Here is a 21,422-nt window from a genome sequence, read left to right on the forward strand (position 1 = left end):
TTCTTGCATGATTCGCATTCATACACATCTATCCCTGTACATATGTCTATATCCGTATTCGTATTCGTAATCGTACTTATTAGCATATCGTATCCATGGTTATGTTCATATACATATCAATACCATTCACAACGACTTTCTCGCCAATGTCTTTGTCTCGGGAACGGGGTAACCCCACAATAAAATCCATGTTAACCTAATGAATTATTCTGTGTCTCAGGCTTGCAGGCCTTCTTCTTGTGACTACCATCCCCCACTATATTTACAACATTCTCCGGTGTCATATATTCATTTGGGCTAGAGGGATATTCAATCTCGGGAGCAATTAAATCAACTATGAGGACAGAGAGAGATGAGAGTTTCCCTTATACTTGAAGAGTAAAAAGTCACCACAACCAATTGAATAGTACTCCCTAAACTGAGTCCAATTCTTCTTATGCCATGTCACGCAATCGGAGTTTTGAAATTTTACTCCCCGTTTTGCGCCACCTGAGACCTTAAGGGACACAACGTATCACAGATCGGCCCCATACTTCACTTAAAATTCATCTAGGATTTGAAATTTAGAGGGTAATATAATCTTGAAGAACTGTGGGTCCACCCCTACCTGTCGTCGGTGTTTTACCATCTTGGCCGACTCACGGCCCTTCTTCTTCTTCTTGCTTTTGGATGTCACCTTATTCTACTGCCTGTAGTCAATACGATCCCGTAGGGATTATCATTTCAACCTACACACTGGTGTCCTCTCTATTCGCTTCCCCCCTTTAAGGGTTTTACTCGTGCCTATAAATCTTGAGTTCACGTACTTCTGACAACACTACGTCTTACTCATACCGTTCCCCACAATCTATGGCTATAACAGTTCATGTGTGAAGCCTTAGCATACTCACCTTACAATCTTGTAACCAAATAATGCACCGGTTATAGTAATCCGAACAAACGGGTATTTTACTTGGCTCATCCAGTAATTATGAGTCAATATCTAAATCCGCTCCAATTAGCAACTTCCTGCCCCATAGGGATGCTTACATTATTAGTAGGTCTTACTATCCATGCCACCCATCTAATGTCACTTTGCCTCTTCTTTGGCGCTCAAAATTTGCTTGTAACACCATCTTCGTTTCTCTAGGTCTTAGGTCTCTTACGCCGCTAATGCGCCCCATGCCTCCTTATTCTTTTTCTCCGATTTACTCTTGACACCGATTTCATAACCATGTTGTACCACTATTGTTATTAATTATGACTCTGCTCCATTGATTCATCGTCATACAGTAAACTCATAACTCATGATCATCTTTCCTCTTCAACTCTTTACTTCATATACTTCACTCGTTCTAATTTGATATAGGACCTTCGTCGGAAATACTTTCTCCTTTGACTACCACTCAACTATTCCTCAGGTACGCATACTTCGTATATTTCTTTTTTGGTATATTTTCGCCCTTATTCCTTCCTGCTCGACTTATCTCATTTCCTCCCGTCTTATACTCGATCCTCGACTCTTCGTATGAGGAACCATATTCTTAACTTAGTACTGCGTTGTCCTTTAGGATATACCGCCTTTGTCAATCCATCCCTTGCTGCCAAAACTGACTCTGTTCGTTCTAAGCATCCTCTCTCACTCCTATCACGTTGACCCTCCTCCTACTAATTGTCCTACCATCATTATTTATCCTTACCGTAGTCTTGATCTTTTACACCCAACTAAAGATATCATCCATACTCTTAATTATGCCAATCACGGCTACTGCTACTCTGCTATATCACTTTACTCTGATTCTTTTTTTTTTTCGGGTTGACTTCTCCCTTTTTGATGGCTATCATCTCGGTCGTTGAGGAATTCCTGTGCTGAACTTTCCCTACAAGGTCCTTCAAGCTTTCTCATCTACTGCTCCCTCGTTCGCTTGCTGGTTTCACTCTTGTATTCATATAAAGCTTAACATACCCTTAGGCATCTCCTCGCTATACTTTACATTACAATTATTGTTACGTGATTATTATATCTAGATCATAATCTACCCTATGAAGTAACACTTCTTGATCTCATTCGCAAGCCTGCTTATAACATAGGATAGCCTCATGAAGCAGGCATACTCAACCTGTTATCCTTTTTAGTCAGTCACATTACATTTACCATATGGATTATTTGCCCACGTATTCGCATTAATCATAAAAGGGTGCTAACAATATACCTGGAGCAATATCAGGGGAAGACTCAGGATCCGGTCATTCTACTAATGCCTGGATATGATGCTGGGATCCACTTGGACTGGGCGTTCTTCGGTCTCTACCACAGCTTACTTGCATCTGTGGCCCTAGCCTTAGAGGGCGTGCCGATGATGAAGAGCCAGTCACCACTCCCGCAGTCCGAACCTCACCTTTATCACGTAGCGATGGACAATTACGCTTTAAATAGCCTGCCTGAGCACAGGCATAACAAACATCCGTGCCCCAGCGACACGGTCCCCAATGTAACCTGTGACACTGAGTACATCGCGGAACCGAGGATCTCTTCTGGCCAGAACCACTCCGAATCCGAGGACTAGAAACTCTGAGACTCTGGGGTGACCTTGAATAAGTAGGTCCATCAAATCCGGGTCTAGGAAACTGCAAAGGAACACCTCTAAACTCATGATCAGTCCCTAAAGAATTAGCTCCCTTTCTCCAACCCCTGTTATTGTGGCCGCATCCTGCCGCTGAGCCTGAGCGGCTACCAACTTAGTCAATAAAAGAATAGCCTGTCTCATCTCTTGGCCCGCGGTATCTTGCGAAGGAACGGGGGGTGCTGAAGCTAAGGTCGAGGCTCCCCTCCGATCCTCAAAAGTGGGCGAAGTATGGGAAAATCGAGGTGGGGCCTTATCCTGGGGTTCGCCCTCCTCTATATCTATAGACGGCTCTCGATCAAGCCCTTCTTCAACCACCATCTTGCCCTTCTGGGCCGCCGTAGCTTTTCCTCTCATCAGCTTTGCTGAATTTATAACGCACCGTTAGGGGAGGGATGGTCTTATAACACAGCTCTATCGCACGATCTATTAAGAAGAAAGATAGTCATCTTTCCTAAATTCCTGGTAGCCTCCTGTTTATAGACGTGGTGCACAACACACCGATAAACAAGACTCTACTAGACACGACTCGTAGACACTTCCTAGGACGAACTGCTCTGATACCGCTTCTGTCACGACCCAGCTGGGGGCCGCGATGGGTACCCGGGGCTAACCACCGAGCACCGCTCGTGCTATCAGTTCCTTAACCCATTTAACAATCATTCATCGATTCCCTGTTAACCTTAAAAAGGATCTAGTTTTCATTACAGAATATAATGCTCTAATACAAGAACATATTTCAATATACTTTATACACATACATACTATCCACGTTGTGGAACCACATAGCCCACATCGAGTATCTACGAGCCTCTATTGGATGACATATACCAATATACATAAAAGGATCAACTGAATAGCACCTCCGGGATAGTGGAGTGCTCCTGAAAGTCTGTAGATGGCTCTTACGGATCTGCACCGTCTCCCTGTCCACCTGTGGGCATGAGCACAGCATCCAAAAAGAAAAGGATGTCAGTACGAGCATTGTACTGAGTATGTAAGGCATGCATCGAGAAATAAAGAAGAGAATAAGAAGATAAAGTGAATACAAGAAGATAACCAGTAACTACTTGCCTCTTAAGGCGGATTCATGCATGCATACTCATAAACATCATATCATGTATTACTGCGGAACGTGCAGCCCGATCCATATATCATCATGTGTCAATATAATGCCGTGGAACGTACGGCCTGATCCATTACCCATATATCCCGCGTCCGGGATGAGATCATAATGTGCCAGCTGACCAGGTGGCTATGCGTCTATAGCGCCTCACCTTTCCCCATATCCCCTGTATACATATACATATCATTTACTTATATAATATACATAGCATGCATGAGAGCCCAAGGAAAAGCTATGGCTCTATCGGACTGACGTAAGGTCGGTAACCTCCGATTTTATTATGGATAAATCATGATCGTCATGTCTCACCTTGAAGGAACAATTATTATAAGGTGGGACTATCCATGAATAATGCAGATATGAAAAATAACGTCAAGAGGAACATAAAATAGGGTCATAATCTTATATGAAGTCAATCCATATATTTTTGGAATCTTAAAGAAAATGTTGTCATCATCCATGAATAAAATTGAGACATCAAGAAATAGTTCAACATTCTTATATCGTCATTGAAATCATAAACTGGGAACCTTTACACACAAAATCATTCTCATTATAGTCATCATAGAAATATTCTCACCCTTGACATCATCGTCGTCAATGTAAAACATATCCATCGTTGTTGTCATAAAATCTTACAGAGTCATAAACCTCTGGTTTAGGAAATACGAACATTTTGGAAACATTCATGAATTATTAGGACAGGGGTTATGCCTTGGAATCATGAACATCTAACTTTTGGAAATACGGAGGCTATGAAAACATTTATGGGATTATAATCATAGGAATCATGCCTTTGAAAGAAAGGGACGAGCCTCACATACCTTGGACGTTTACCATTCTTATCGCTTGTTCGTTTCCCTTATGATGCACTCGTGTATACCTTCAAGAGAGTTCATGCCGTCGTTAGTTAAGCAATTATAAGAACGGACTTCTATTTCAAGGGAAAATTGGGCAGCATTTCCTTTGTTTCTACTTCAGCTCCCAAACATTCACAACAATAATCGCAATACAAAAACCAACAATCATCGTTTATATACATTTAGCAAAATCCACCAATTTCCTCCAATTTCTCCACATTTAGTGGTTTTAGCCTATCATCACATCTCCTCATACGTCACACTTATCCCATGGTCTAAACGTTATTTATAATGTATTCATGATCACAACATATCAACATTCATGATTTCCATCCAACTTCCATTCAATTGTGACACTACTCATCCTTTTGAAAACTCATTTTCCATGTTTTTCTACAATCCAAGCATCTTAGCTTTCCAATACCTTAAACAACATAGTAAAATCATGAAACATACCTTCGGTGATGGTGGAACAAGCTTTGAATGGAATTCTTCCTCTTGCACCAAAGTTTCACTTCGCCTCCTTAGGGTTTTCTTGAAGAAGATGAATCCTACTTGAGTTTCATATGCTTTGCTCCATGAATTTTATGTTGTTGATCATCAATTCCCCTTGAATTTTTCTTATGGATGAATGTTAAAGTATTCTCTAGAGGGTTCTTGATGTGGAGAGTGGGAATGAAATGAAAATAAATTGGAAAGGGGCCCTTATATTTAAAATTGAAATCTGGCCGAGGGACTTTATACGGACCAACATATGGTCCGTATAATTTTTACTGACCATATGTTGGATAGTACATTTGCTCCAGAATGTTATCTTCGTCTTGGCCAATTATACGGTCCAACATACGGCCAGTATAATTTATACGGACCGCATGTTTGGCTGTATAATGCCAACTGAAACGACTTCCGTTCTCGTTGACTCGTTTGTTCTCCGATCCTTATGGAACCTTCTTAATACTTGTTTAGCACTTCAATACCAATCTAAGGGACGTTATTACTTAAGACATCATTATGCCCTCATTAACTCGTTGCTCGAAATTCTTGTCCGATATACAACATGCGACTCGCTTTCCCTTAATAACTTTCGTCCCTCATCTCGGATGTCTTTGAGAATCTTAATTAGGGCCATTTACACCCTTATTGCTTGCCAAAAGAACGCATATGTTATGTCCTTCGCTCACCTATTCACTATACACGTACGGAGAATTTTCAAGGTGTAACAGATACGATGAGTTTACTAGCAACTAAAGTAACTATACCCGGAGACAGAGATACGAATACGAAGGGTTATAATGAATGAGAACACGTAGGTAAAACAATTTATATGGTAAGTGTAATAGAACTGATTAGAAAGAGTAAAAGGTTGAGTATGCTTACTTCACAAGGTTTATCCTATGTTATAAGCAGGATTGCAAACGAGGTAAAAAAGTGGCATTCTATAGCGTTGATTATGATCAAGGTATAATGAGGGCATAACAAGAACTGTAATACAAAGTATAATGAGGAAACGACCAAGGAGGTGACATGTCCCGTATGAATAAAGAGTGAATGTAAGAGTGAAACTAGCAAGTGAGCCATGGGGCAGTAGATGAGGAAGCTTAAAAGACCTCATTAGGAGAAAGTCCAGCATAGGGATTCCTTAATGACAGAAGTGATAGCCAGCAAAAAAGGGGAAGTCAACTTCAAAAAGAAATCAGAGAAAAGAGATATGGCACAGTAGCAGTAGTTTGCGATTGGTATAATCAAGAGTATGAGTGATATCTTTAGCTGGATGTAAAAGACCAAGACTACAGAAAGATGAATAACGAAATAGGACGCTTGTTAGAAAAAGGATCAACACAATAAGGGTGAGAGGGGATGATCAGTATGAACAAAAATAAGTTTTGGTAGCAAAGAATCGATTGTAAAAAGGTAGTATATTCTAAAGGACAAAGCGGTACTAAGTTGAGAATATGGTCTCTCGTGCGAAGAATAAAGGGATTGATTATAAAGTGGAAGGAAACAAGGTAAATTGAGGACGAAGGAATGTAAAGGAATAAGAATAGGAATAGGAAGAGAAGGAAATGCGCTGCAAAGTACGCGCACTTAAGAAGTAGTCGTGTTATGACTAAAATAAAATGTATCTCCTATGAATATCCTATACCAGGTTAGAATGAGTAAAGTATATGAAGTGATGAGCTGAAAGGAAAGAGATGATCACGAGTTATGAGTTTACCGTACGACGATAAAGTGATAGAGTAAAGCTATCATCAACGACAAATATAATACAGTTATGATTGGGTTTGAAATCAGTGTTGAGTGCAAAACAAGAGTAAAAGAATACGAGGCATGAGGGGTGTTAGTGGCATATGAGACTTAGGCCATGGAGAACAAAGATGACGTTACCAGTGAACTTTGAGCACCGAAGAAGAGGACAAGTGACATTATATGGATGGTATGGATAACTAGACCTACTACTATTGTGAGCATCCCTATGGAACAAAAAGTTGTTAATTAGAGCGGAGTTAGACATTGATTCATGACTACCGGATGAGCTAAGTAAAATAAATTCTTGTTCGGATTGCTATATCAGTTGTATTATTTGGTTACAATACTGCAAGGTGAGTATGTTAAGACTTCACATATGAATTATTTTAGCTATAGATTATGGGAAGCGGCATGAATAAGATGTAGTATAGTGAGGGGTATATGAATTCAAGATTTAAAGGTGAGGCAATGAATTTGAGAATGGTACAAGTAAAACCCTTAAAGGGGGGATGCTAATAAAGAGGATACAAGTATGGAGATTGAAATGATGGACCTTAAGATGTGACAGATATAGAATCTAAAATAAATAGTGAGAGTTATGCAGAAATGAGTCTAATGACTAGTAAATAAATGAACACGAATTGAACAAGCATCTGAAACTGTAACGGAGAGCATTCCCGAAGACATTGAACAAACGTGACATTGAGAGAAAATAACTCAAGGGGTATGGTAAAGGATGGCAATGTTGTACTAGAATAGAGGCAAAGGCACTAGCGGTAGAGTCGTTGTTAATGATATCACTATTTATGAGCGACCATTAAGAAAGGGACCTAAGGTTTTCTATAGCAGGACACTAGATATGATAATCAAGGAAAACAAAATAAAGGAAGGAAGAGAGCACGACGAGATAAGTTACTACATATAGACAAAAGACTTTTGGTATGAATGATACCGAGCCTAGTCATGGTGGGGCGGGCGAAACACCGAACCTTCATGGTCGGGCATGCTATGTAAATGATATGTATATGAATATGACCATGGATACGATATGTAAATGAGTACGATTATGAATACAGATGTAGATATGGATACATGTATATGTATAGATGTGTATGTACACGAATCACGCAAGAACGATTATGTAACTCACAAGTAATTATACGTCGCCAATGAAACCAAGTGGATACTTAAAAAGAGGAGTAAGAGGTAAACAATAATAGTGTGGCCATGATACTCCAGGTCATTTGAAGGAAAATATATGGTAAATTGAGTCGAAATGTTGAGTTGGGATTATCGTTAAGGATAAACAGGACAATTACTTGGAATATGACACAAGCACATGCTATACGCCTACTACAGTAGCCTTGGGGTGTGACAACTTACAAAGGAAATAAGATCACTGAATGAAGGGGAAGCTTATTCCCCGATACATTAGGCCTTATGAGATGGTATGCAAAATAGGCAAGGTGGCTTATGAATTAGATCTACCATCCATGTCTGGATGCTTCGTAAATATGTTGGGAATCCTACTAGGATCATGCCAGTAAATGATGTTCAAGTGATAGAAAAGTTGATCTATGAAAAGGTACCCACTGTCACATTAGATGGGCAAGTACGGAGACTTCGAAATAAAGAACTGGCCTCATTTAAGGTCTTATGGAAGAATAACAACCAAGAAGAATAACTCGGGAAGCGGAAGAAAATATGAAATCCAAGTGTCCGCACTTGTTTCAGCCCTGGGAGAGATTCGAAATGAAACACTAACATTATGAGGTATGTATACTTTCTTTTCCTACTTTTGGTCGCGTGTGGCCATAAATGTATATTGATATTGTATTGTAGCCCTGTGAGGCAATGTTATTATGGGTTGTTGTGACAGGACGGTAGTGCCATATTACAGGGGAAACTCTGGCGAAATTTTCGTAGAATTCCCGAGTGTTTAACATTCGAGTACGAATATTCCAAAAGGGGGGAAGACTGTTACACCTTGGAAATTTCATGTCGTCGCATAGTTAATGAACCAAGGTGAGCTTAAGGATAACAGGAAGTTCTTAAGACTATAGGACGAGTATTTGGTGGTCTTAGAATGCGTACGTTAAGATCTTGAAGCTATATGAATTGATGGAATAAGGATTGATAAAGATAAGTGGAGTATAAGTGAGGTTTAGGAAAGGTTTCGTAAATTATTGCGTTAAGAATTGTTTGGTAAGGTCTTGAGGATGAGTTATAGGGATGTTTAGATCATAAATGAAGTATTAAACAAGTATTAAGAAGGTTGTTTAAGGATTTGAGATCAAACGAAACGACGCGGACAACTTCGGAAAAAACTGTGAGTTCCACGACCATGTTTCACGGACCGTGAAACTTTCCACGGACCATATACTGGTCCGTAGAATACCCAGCAGAGATGATGGTTTCCTGGTGGTGATCCACGACCAGTTGTACAAGCTGTACAATATTCCACGGACCGTACAAGTGTCCGTGGAAATCCCAACGGGCTGAGTAAGTTCAATTAAATATATGTGATCCCACTTCATTTATTTCATTTCCCACACACTTCTTCATCTCTCAAGACATCTAGAAGGTTCCATACATTTCATCCATAAGAATTCAATGGAAATTGATGATCAACTTCATCAAACCAACAAGGATCAAGAGTATGAAACCCATTAAAGTCATCTAAGCCAAGAAATTTCAAAGGAAGTGAGTTAGGGTTTTTGGTGCAAGAAGAGTACTGCTACTCAAGGCTTGTTCCTATAATATCTAAGGTTAGGTTTATGATATTTTCATGATGGTTAAGATATTGAGAAGTTGAAACACTTGGATTGATGAAGAATATAGAAAATGGGTCATAAATGTGGGAATAGTGGTATTGTTGAGTAGTAGTTTGGAATGAATCATGAATATGGATATGTTGTGATTGTAAGTAGATTATGAATGTCATTTAGAGCATGGAATTAGCATTATACGTGAAACAACGGAAAAGTTAATTATGACCATGATTATGGGGAAATTGAAGTGAAATTGTGAAATGTGGATAATGTAGATAAATGATGATTGTTATTTATGATATTATGAATGATGTTACGGCTGTTTGGGAGTTGATATCGAATATGGAGGAACTCATATAAACAAAGGAAATGCTGCCCAATTTTCCCTAGAAATAGTAACATGTTCTTATAGTCGATTAACTAATGTTAATGCGAATTCTCTTGAAGGAAGAAACGTGGGCATTGAAGGAGAACAAGCAAGCGATAGATTAGTTAAACGGAAAAGGTATGTGAGGCTAGTCCTTTATTTCTATGGCATGAATCCTATGGTATGATTTTCCTTCTTCTCTATGAATCTTCTATATCCCGGAAAGCTAAGAGTCTATGTCCATGAATAGCCACATGAGATAAGAGATACATTATGAGTTCAATTATGATGATGATGAGTTAAGTATAAAGATTCCAGAGTTCATGATATGATGTTCCTATAACGCTAATGATGTCGTATGATGTATACACTCACCTCATATACTATTCCATTCAAGGTGAGGCAGAATACCATTAATTTAATGATGTCCTTCATTGTATTCACTCACCTTACATATCATTTCCTTCAAGGTGAGGCAAAATATCATAAAGTTAAAGATGTCGTCTATTGTATACACTCACCTTATATATATTATTTCCTTCAAGGTGAGGCAGAATATCATAAAGTTAATGATGTCGTTTATTGTATACACTCACCTTATCTACTATTTCCTTCAAGGTGAGGCAGAATACTTGTAAATGTTCCATAATGGTATTAGGGGTTCACGACCTTAGGTCACCTAGATAAAATATATCTATCTTTGAGTTATTATACATGCATTATGATGAGTATATGTTATTTTTATGTATGAACACACCACTAGTGGGCAGCTTACATCCCGGACGCGGGAGGCTTGGACATAGGTTATACATTATCACACCATACCTATATGGACGGGCAGCTTATACATTATCACACCGTACCTATATGGACGGGCAGCTCATACATTTGTATACTTATACACTTATACATTATTGCATACATGATATGATGATGATTATGAGTAAGTCAGCATGTGTTATCCCTTTTATAAGTGATAGTCATATACAGTTGCTCCTTATTGATGCTTCCCTTGTCTCATTGATGTATTATTATCATTTATGCCTCTCATACTCAGTACAATGTTCGTACTGACGTCTGTTTTCTTTGGACGTTGTGTTCATGCCCATAGGTAGACAGGGAGGTGAGCTTGATCCGGACTCGTAGGAGCTATTAGTTGACTTGAGAGCACTCCATTGTTCCAGAGGTGCCGTGATTATTATTTTGTATATTTTTGGGCACGACGGGGTCCTGTCCCATCCCTACGTCTAGCACTCTAGTAGAGGCTCGTAGATATGCAGTTGTGGGTTATATGGTCTCACGAGGTTACTACTGTACATATATATATATTATCATTTTGATATCCTAAGGGCTTATGTATATTAAAGTATCTATGTTCTCAAATTAAAAATGATTTCTTTATGATTTGAGTATGAATTTGACAAAAGAACGTTTAATGAGCATGATGAGTAGTAGAATGAGTGATGCCCGGTGGTTAGCCCCAGGTACCCGTCGCGGCCCCTAGTCGGGTCGTGACATGATCTTATTCACAAGCCTGGTTATAAAGTAGAATAAACCTCGTGTAGTAAGCATACTTAATCCGTTGCTCTTTCTGATCGGCCCTACTACCCTTACCACATAATTCGTCTTACCAATGTATTCACATTCGTTATAACCCTTTGTATTTCGTACCCCTGTCACAGTCATGTTGTTACTTTACTTTGCTAATAGACTTGTCGTATCCTACTTGTGCTTATCCGTCCAATCAATACTTCAGTATCACACTCTATTGGAGTTGCACTTTCTCCTCTATGTCATGTTTTTGTACTACCAGTCTCCCTAACTTACTCTAGTATTTCTCTTTACCATATCAATGTCGATCTTATAATTAACCTTACTATCAATTCAATAACATTTAACTCACCTCTTGTAGTTGTCAATGATACTCCTAACTTAATCACGTTCTGCCATTACTTTTTACACAACATCTTTTCCCGTTAGGACATATTACAAGCTTATGTCTTGTCTCCTTTAAATTCTAGGAACATTATTGGCAGAGTTTCCTCTATATTTCTTATTATCCAAAGCCTGCATGCAGCAAATACCAACAATGCCTCACGTGGCTAATATATATACACAACATATCTCAGCCACATAGGGCTCCCAATTTTAAGTAAAAGTACAAAGATGTTAAAACTTACCTCATATATCATACCTCAAGATGTACCTGATCCTTTAGCGATCTGCCCTGTTAGACCTTCCTATTTACTTTCCCTTTTATTCGTCAGCTTTACATTTCAATCATACCTCAATATTCTTACCTTACCCGACAAACGTCTTTCGTACCGTTGCTTACCTTTGTACTGATTCATTCAATTTGTTTAGTTCACAAACTTATAACTGAACTTATCATCAAGAGATACATTTAACCAATTCCTCTGTTGTGCTTACACTGACTTACCTCTATGACAATCAATTCATTATCATGTAAATACATATTCATTTAACGTAGCCTCAACGAAGTGACTTACCTCTGTAACTTCCAATATCATCACTCACTTTCTTCTGTCGCTATCGTTCTTCTGCTGAAATCAAGGGTTAGTATAAGGAATCTCATTTCCTATGGCTTGGCTCTATCGCATGATTTTAGATACGAAAAAAAGAGTAACCATCCTAAATGCCCTGTAGCCTACTGTTTATAAATGTGGCGCGCAACACACCATAAACAAGACTCTACTAGACACGACTTTGTAGACAACCCCTAGGCTGAACTGCTCTGATACCACTTTGTCACACCCCAATCCCATCAGGGCATGATGGGCACCCAGCTCTTACTTAGAGTTGAGTGAACCCTCTGGCATTCACGTAATGAAACTGGACATATAAATATTTTTCGAAAATATAATAAAGTACTTTCAGTCAAACCATACAAATTTGCGAACGATACTCAATTAATCAAAAATCGAGTAAGTCAAATTGACATATCGGCCTACATGGTCGTTTTATTCAACACATGACATCTCAACATACTAACCATAGGACACTGTCTGCAAAGTCTCTAAGAGTAAACACCTGAATCATATGATTCGGGACAGGGCCCCGACATACCCATACACACCTATGACAACCATAATGACTCGGCACTGCTCCAGGAAGAAAATGGAGGTTACCAATCCCAGCTGATAGCCAACCATACTAGCTGAATACTTTTACCTACAAAACAATCTGGGACTATGTGGCATGAACACAGCGCCCCCAGGCAAAGGGACATCAGTACGAATAATGTACCGAGCATGTAAGGCATAAGAACATCAAGTACAGATGAATCATGAAAACTAGTCTCAATATTTGAATGCATCAGTGGGTAACATCTGAGAATATCTGCGTAACTCTATATAACTGAAACTGACTCTGTGGCGTATGATAGGCATAGGTTATAATGCAACTGATAATGCTGTGGAACGTATAGCTCGATCCATATATAATATAATAATACCGAGGAACGTACAGCCCGATCCATATATAATATAATAATATCGAGGAACGTACGGCCCGATCCATATATAATATAATAATGCCGAGGAACGGACGGCCCGATCCACATATAATATAATAATGCCGAGGAACGGACGGCCCGATCCACATATAATATAATAATGCCGAGGAACGTACGACCCGATCCATATATAATATAATAATGTCGAGGAACGTACGACCCGATCCATATATAATATAATAATCATATATATACCGTACCCAACCCTCTAGTGAGGGATTCGGTGAATAATGCAATGCAACTATCTACGAATACATACCCGGATCGGGACTCGGTGAAATGATGTAATAACGTTATGCACGATTAGAATATCAGGAGCAACCATATAAAAATTAAATCATCATCTGAGACTCAATAGAACAATTAGAATGAACCAACACTTGAGAATCAAAGACAACTGTCATGTCAAGTACCGCTGAGAACTAGAATTCATTGGAGTTATGTATGTTCATCATTTGCTCGTTTATGTAATTCATGCCAAAAAGAAAGAAGGGATAGTCGTAACATACCTTGTCCGCTTCTTAAGCTAATCCAAACTTAAGTCTCGGGCTTCCCAAGATCTACAACAACATCAGTAGATACCAAACATTAGCTATAGGTACTTAGGAATCCTACCCTAAGCTAGCACATCATTTATCGAAATTCAGACAGCATTTCCATTATAAATTCAACAAACCACGAGAATTCTACTCGGCCAAATCATCAAAAACAATACCAACAACCATATTAACAATATCAACAATTAATCCCATCGATCCATCCCCTCAACAATAAAAAAATAGTTTCAATAATTCCAACAATAATGCGCTAAACTGCAAGCTCGGCTTGTCAATTAAACAATAGTTTTAAACCCCATCTTTGCTCTGAAATTTCTCGACAATATTAACAAAAACAAAAACACCTCTAGGTTATTCAATTAATTTCCAGTCATGTAATTTTATAAGAACAGCCTCCCAAAACAGCCCATCGAACTACAATACCAATTTATCCGATTTCCCACAATTAATTTCGTAGTTCTCATTTCACAATTTAGCTATGACCGGGATAAACTTAAATATATCAAAAATAGGAGAATTCTTACCTTATATGCCACGAACTACTCTTCTTCAATCTTACTTTACTTTGAAGAAAGCCCAGATTTGATAACGGAACAACGAGATTGAAGTAGTAATCGAAACTCGTAACCAAATCGGATAACGTAGCTGTTGTTCCGAATAAATCATGCTGCTGCCAAAATTTAAATTTGACGTTGCTGCTCTACCATAAATGAATCACATTGCTGCTTGCTTAAAAGGAACAAGACGCTGCTTCTCAAGGATGAACAAAGAAGGTTTTTGTTTGCTTCTTTAAGAGTAGCCATATAATGTGAAAGTTACTACATAATTTCCAATACACCATTATAATTTAGAGAAGAATATTAAGTACACAACCCTTTATGTCCATGTGGGGTCCACCTACAACCATTATCTCAAAAGATGCCACCTGCCACATAGATACATTAGTCACCAATGAATCATTTCCATGGATTACACGTGGATGTTATCTACAGCACGCCACTTATTCCACTTAAATTGTAGTTATATACCCATGTGATATAGCACTAGTCCATAACCTCATTTTCCACACGTAAAATATTATTGGCAATCATCATCGTCACTCGTTTTCATTTTAAATCATTTCGGCACTTCATTCCTTGTATACACCGAGTTCTTGATTTTCATGCTTGAATATGACCAAATCTTCCGGGCTCAGGTAAATTTGCCCATGTTGGACGGTTCAATTTTCTAGTCCAAAAATACGGGATATTATAGCTTAGATCGTGTTTCATTCAAATAAATGTTGAACATCGACGAAACTTATTTTTTTCGATTTGTTTAACTTCTAATCCTTATGATACATCTGTACTCACTCTAACAACCTATAAGCTTAGGGGATAACCACGTTTCCGTTAGTAGTGTCATTTAACTCGCACGCTTTCCAACGTATGAAAATACGTGATGTGACAGGTAATGCTAATGATGATGTTGATTTAATTTATGTATTTTTATGTGTATGTATGTATGTATGCATTGCATCCCACTGATCAGCTGGAGATAACACCGCGCCTACATGGCCGGAGAAGACCGCGCTTTAATGGCCGGACAAGATGCTATATATATAACACCGCGCCTATATGGCCGGGAAAGATAACACCGCGCCTACATGATCGTACAAGACCGCACCTTAATGGCCGGACAAGATGGTATATATATAACATCGCGCCTATATGGTCGGGCAAGACAACACCGCGGCTACATGGCCAGACAAGACCGCGCCTTAATGGCTGGACAAGCTGCTACATGTATTACCGTGCGTTAACGACCGGACAAGATATTATATATGTATATATGGAAAAGTTTTTTTTAAGAAGCTAAGCATGCACGACATCTACCTTATAAAGGTATTCAGAGGCATAAGCTTTTCTCTTTTATATTACGTTATCTTCATACTTTTATTATGTTGTTATTTATGCCTTACATACTCAGTACATTGCTCGTACTGACGTCCCTTTTTATGGACACAGCGTTCATGCCCGAAGGTGTAGACAGACGAGACGAGGATCTTTCATCGTAGGCTGCCTTGAGGTGCTGGTCTTGAGTGGTGGCTCCACTTCTTCCTAGAGCATTGTCAAGTCCGAGTCTATATATATATTTATGAATTGTGTTAAGGGTACGTCGGGGGACCCTATCCCGACTTGTATACCTCAGTCAGGTTTATAGAGGCTTTCCAGACAGTTCCTGTGTACAGCTTAGTCATAGTTTGACAGTAGTAATGTTGGCATCATGGGTCCATTGTACATATACTTATGCATGATATTATGTTCATATTTAGCCTCTTGATCTTATTGTTGCCATTCAAGACATAGAGGATGTGAGTTGTAAGTTGGTTCGCTCGGTTTTCAAGAGGTGCCGGGTGCCAATCACGCCGTACCTAGGGTGGGGTGTGACAAATTGGTATCAGAGCAGTTCTATCCTAGGGTTGTCTGCAGGTCATGTCTAGCAGAGTCCTGATTATTGGTGTGAAGCCGGCCACACTTATAAACAGGAGGCTGCAAGGCATTTAGGAATGATTGACCATATTTTCTCATCTTAGATTGTGCGATGAGAGCCAAGTCATAGGAAATGAAATTCCTTGTACTAACCCTTGATTTCAGTGGGAGAGTGGTGTTGCTAAAGGATGTTGATTATGATATTGGGATTACAGAGGTAAGTCACTTTGCTGAAACTACGTCTTCAAAATGTGCATCTTCTTTGAGAATGAATTGGTCATAATCGAGATACGTTGATTGTATAGTAAAACAGGGGAATTAGTTACATGTATAATTTAATGATAAGTTCAGCTGTAAGATTGCAGATGACAAAAGTTGAAGGAATCAGTACAGAGGTAAGTATTGGTAAAAAAGATTATAAGTCAAATATGGTAAGAATGTTGCAAGTATTATTGAAATGTATAGCCAATGAATGGAAGAGAAAGTGAACAAGGAAACATAAAAGGACAATTGATAAAAGTTCAAGTATATTCCGAGTTGTGACGCATGAGGTAAGTTTCATCATCTTTGCATTTCTGTTCGATACTGAGGGCCCTGTGAGGCATTGTATGTATTTTCTGGGCTGTGTGCAGGTTTGGATAGTAAGAAATATAGGGGAAACTCTGTTAAACTTTCCCTAAAATTTAAGGACGAGGACCAAAGATTTAAAAGATAACAAAGGTTATACGTCTATGATTGCTATAGATTTATTAAAGGGAAAGTATAGGACAAGTTGATATGGGATGATAAAATAAAAATGCTGCTACAAGTGGACATCGGGCATTAGTTATTGGAATCAAAAGTACTATTCCGGCTGGACAGATAGTTGGGCACATCACTATATCGAGTATCCCCATAAATTTCGATCGAGAATGGCAATGAAATACACCACCATAAGGTAAAAACTTTAAGGGGTAAAGCAAGTAAGCTTGAGTATGAGCATAGAGGCTGACTAAGGTATTGATGGAATTATGACACCCGACAATAGGGCAATCAAAGAGTAATAGGGAGCTATGAAGCAAGATAAGCTAAGGAAATGCAAGGAGAAGCCATGAACGTCGACGGAGATAAGATCGCAAGAAAAGGATATTGCGTGTGGTCAAAACAAGCTGGTGACAATGACCCCTCATGAAATTTCAAGCTGCTAGTCATATCAATTGTGAGAGTATATGCTATAGAACCATATAAACAATCGCCACGATGAGATGGCTTACAGAATGGTGCAAAGACGATGAGGAGGATACTTCACTTTACAGCCCTCCAGACCGAGAGGAGGTCAGGCCGGCTACAGGTATATGAGTCTTTTATTGGTACTTCTTATGTGTGTACAACTATTACAGCATACCATTGATAGTTGACAAATGGAAGTTTTAAAGGGACCGATAACCAAAGTACTTATATGTTACACCTCGTAGTCTTGTATGTTGATATTCGAGCTACCTTTCAAGAGGTATGTGAGCTTATATGTGTTTAACTTATGGTTATAAGGGTTTAAGTGCATATAGTAAGCTATGGAAGGATTGAAGGGTAAGTGAATTAAGGAAATTAAATTTGTTGGAACTTGGAAGAGAATATGAGAGGTAATTTTGGCCCAACGTGGAGAAAGAATATCTTTTAGTAGATGAGGAGTTTTAAAGAAATGTAAAAGCCTAAAATAAAGTTCGTCGTGTCTAGTTTCCAGCGCAACAAACCGCTCGTCGATACGGCATCGAAGTGGAAAATTATGGACGTTACAAGGTAGCCTGACAGAGCAGAAATGCTGCTACGGTAACCGGGCTGCTACAGTGCTGCTACAGTCTGTTACAGTAACCGAGTTGCTACAGTAACTGCTAAAGTGACCCCGACCTGAATTTGACCCACTATTTAAGGATCACATCTGATCCTAAACCTCATTTTTCAGCCAAGAACACTCCAAATATTTCCCAAATCTTCTAGAAAATCTCCCAACTTCCGTCCACTAGATTTTAACGCAAATTAAGTGAAATCCCTGAATTTAAGTTTGGACAACACATAGCTGCGATTATAATATCGAATTGCGGCGAAACTTGGCTTGGATTCAAGGTGATAATCGAATATATTGCAATTCTAGCGGGTGAAAGGTATGAATCTTTCCTTATTGGTATTGATTTAAGCTTATCTATGGAGGAAAAGTTACTAAATGAGCGTATAACGAATTCATGGGTCGAGAAATTGGATAAAACATCGTGTGGGTTGTTTATGGAATATTTTGGGGTTGATAATATTGTTGTTGATGTTGGTATTGTTGTTGTTGTTGTTGGTTGCTGAATTGAGATTTTGGGCTAGGCATATAAACAGAGGAGATGCTGCCGAAATTTTGGCAGATTCTAGAAAGATTTATTTGAGGTTTAGGATGAGTATATAACAACGAGCCTAACAATAGAATGAATGGTTTTAGATGAAGATTTCAAGACAGGAGGTAAGTTGGAAAGTCGAGAAGCAAGCTTCCAGGTATGTTAAGGCTCGTCCCATTCTTTCAAAGGCATGATTCCTATGTTATAATTCCATAAATGTTTCCATAACCTCCTTGTTTTCAAAAGCTAGAAGTTCAGGACTCTTAAAGCTTCTTATGTTGTTAAATGGAAAATGTTCTATAATGATTGTGACGATGATGGTGACTTTATTCTAGAGATTCTGAAGCTCTGATTTGAGATCGTTATGAGATTATTGAGCCATTCCACGAATTCCTTGATCTTACTTATTATTGATAGTCTCACCTCATGTTACATATTCCTTCGAGGTGAGATATAGAGAAGATAATGATTCTATTTTCATTTATGTATATGTATGTATGCATTGTATCCCACTGATCAGCTGGGGATAATACCGCGCCTACATGGTCGGGCAAGATAATACCCCACCAACATGGCCGGGCAAGATAATACCATGCCAACATGGCTGGGCAAGATAATACCGCACCAACATGACCGGGCAAGATAATACCGTGCCAACATGGCCGGGCAAGATAATACCGCGCCTACATGGCCGGGTAAGATAACACCGAGCCTACATGGCCGGGTAAGACAACACCGAGCCTTATTGATCGAGTAAGATAACACCGCACCTATATGGCTTGTCAAGATGACACCGAGTCCCAAAAGGGCTGGGTACGGATATGAAAGATGTATGTATAGTAAATGTATGTGAATGGATATGTATGTATGTTGTGTATGGATGTGTATGAAATGTTTTTCCTGTAGACGAGTAGTTTACATGATAGAGATCTTAAGAAGAGTACAAGGTATAATTACTTACTTTATCTTATGTTATCTTCATTCTGATATCATACTACTATTCATGCCTTACATACTTAGTACACTGCTCGTACTGATGTCCCTTCTTGTGGACGCTGCGTTCATGCCCGCAGGTGCAAATAGACGAGACGAGGATCTTCCATCGTATGCTACCTTCAGGTACTGGTCTTGAGTGGTGGATCCACTTCTCCCTGGAGCATTTTCGAGTCTGAGTTTATATATATATATGAATCATGTTAAGGATACGTCGGGGGCCCTGTCCCGACTTGTATACCTCAGTCATGCTCATAGAGGCTTTGCAGACAGTTCTTGTATACAGCTTAGTCATAGTGTAACAGTAGTAATGCTGTCATCATGGGTCTATTGTACATATACTTATGCATGATATTATGTTCATATTAAGCCTCTTGATCTTATTGTTGCCATTCGAGACAAAGAGGATATGAGTTGTAAGTTGGTTCGCTCAGTTTCGGCAAAGTGTCGGGTGCCAATCACGCCTTACCTAGGGTGGGTTGTGAAAATGTCACGGCCCAACCCGATGAGCCATGACGAGAGTCTGACCTCTAGCGACCAAACACCCCTAAACACTTATCTGAAACATGCTAAACATCAATAGCCCATAAATGGCACAAACTAATCTCATAAAGAGGAAACATCCGAACTCTGTACAATTTGCATATATGTACAATTTGCATATATATATAATACAACATGCGGAAGTACAGTGCAAGCCAGCTAGCCTGCTATATATACTGTACACAAAAGAATATAAGTCGATAAGGCTACATCGTCTGACTACTACATACAACTATTTACAGACCTCTACTGGAATAAAGCTATAGAAAGGATGGGACAAGGCCCCGTCGTACCCATCTATATACATCTCAAAAGAACGACCTACTAAAATAGACTGCAACTCCGGATCGAATGGAGTGCACTGATCTCTGCTGGATAAGGGTCCTGCTAAGCTGGACCACCTCTTTGTCTACCTATACCTGCGGGCATGAACGCAGCCCCCCGAGCAACGGGGAGTTAGTACAGATAATGTACTGAATATGTAAGGCGTAAATACAACATGTATATATGTGTAAAAATCATGGATAAGATCTGAACTCCTAAGCTGGAATGACTGTCTGCATGAATCTGTATGAACTAGTATCTGTCTGCCTCTGACTAAATCTGTGTGTCGGAAAACATGGACATGCATATATATATATATATATATATATATATCTAGGAGGTACACACCTCATTGTCACATCACAGCCCATACCTTCACCCCTCTGTGAAGTGTGCATTTCTCATGTATACACTCCAACATCATAGGTCACCCCTAGACCACTCATAGGCCACACCTTCAACCCCTGTTAAGCGTGCCTTTCACATGTACAATGTAATATCACAGGTCACACCCTCACCCCCTGTCTAGTGTGCCCTTCACTGTACCCCTGAGAACTGAAAGTGAATGCATAGTGCAAGTAGAACTGACCGACAAGATTCTTAAAAGGCCAAAGTCATAGATGAACTCCTGTACTTGTCCTGATTTTCCATTTAAACCCTCCAACTGAAACACT

This window comes from Lycium barbarum, chromosome 8 (genome assembly GCF_019175385.1).
Source record: "Lycium barbarum isolate Lr01 chromosome 8, ASM1917538v2, whole genome shotgun sequence".
Lineage (NCBI taxonomy): Eukaryota > Viridiplantae > Streptophyta > Magnoliopsida > Solanales > Solanaceae > Lycium > Lycium barbarum.